Source organism: Meleagris gallopavo, unplaced genomic scaffold (genome assembly GCF_000146605.3).
Source record: "Meleagris gallopavo isolate NT-WF06-2002-E0010 breed Aviagen turkey brand Nicholas breeding stock unplaced genomic scaffold, Turkey_5.1 ChrUn_random_7180001960318, whole genome shotgun sequence".
Classification (NCBI taxonomy): domain Eukaryota; kingdom Metazoa; phylum Chordata; class Aves; order Galliformes; family Phasianidae; genus Meleagris; species Meleagris gallopavo.
In genome coordinates this window covers 1-541 of record NW_011220038.1, presented here as the reverse complement: position 1 = coordinate 541, position 541 = coordinate 1, and the positions used below count along the sequence as shown (strand labels likewise).

General features: G+C 38.1%; 1 long non-coding RNA gene across 1 annotated transcript; it reads left to right on the top strand.

The window, feature by feature from the left end:
• The first annotated feature begins 204 nt into the window (after positions 1–204).
• LOC104917260 lies at positions 205–538 on the top strand. Its single transcript, XR_796812.2, has 2 exons — positions 205–374; positions 467–538. It is a non-coding gene; the product is annotated as an uncharacterized LOC104917260 (long non-coding RNA).
• The last annotated feature ends 3 nt before the right edge of the window (positions 539–541 follow it).

Here is a 541-nt window from a genome sequence, read left to right as displayed (position 1 = left end):
TAGGGAGTAAGGATGGAGAAAATGAAATGCCACTAAATGAGTTTGTTCTTTAAGAGATAATCAGGTTTGTCACAGTGAGTTTTCAAAGTGAAAGCTTATTTTAGTTGGTGCTGGTTAGCCCTTCTCAATGGCTAATGGGAAGTAGTGTGCCAGCCTTTCATTTTGTTCTATGTGTTTTTTTTTTTAATTTTGTTTATTCATTTCTTTGTATTCACTTTACCAACAGAAATGAAACACTTGCAGAATGTTTATGTTTTTATTCCAATATAGACTGTGGGGTGACCATGGGCAAGAAGCTTTAGAGTCAGCCCATGTTTGTGTGATAAATGCAACGGCCACAGGAACTGAAATACTCAAAAATCTGGTGCTACCTGGTGAGTAAATAGCAGTTGTACGTGCTTGGTGATGTAGCTGGTAGGTTCACATAGTGTCTGGTTAGTCACACTTTTTCTTTTTTCCCACCAAGGTATTGGTTCATTTACAATTGTGGATGGGAATCGGGTCTCTGGAGAAGACGTTGGAAATAAGTAGGTTTGTTACT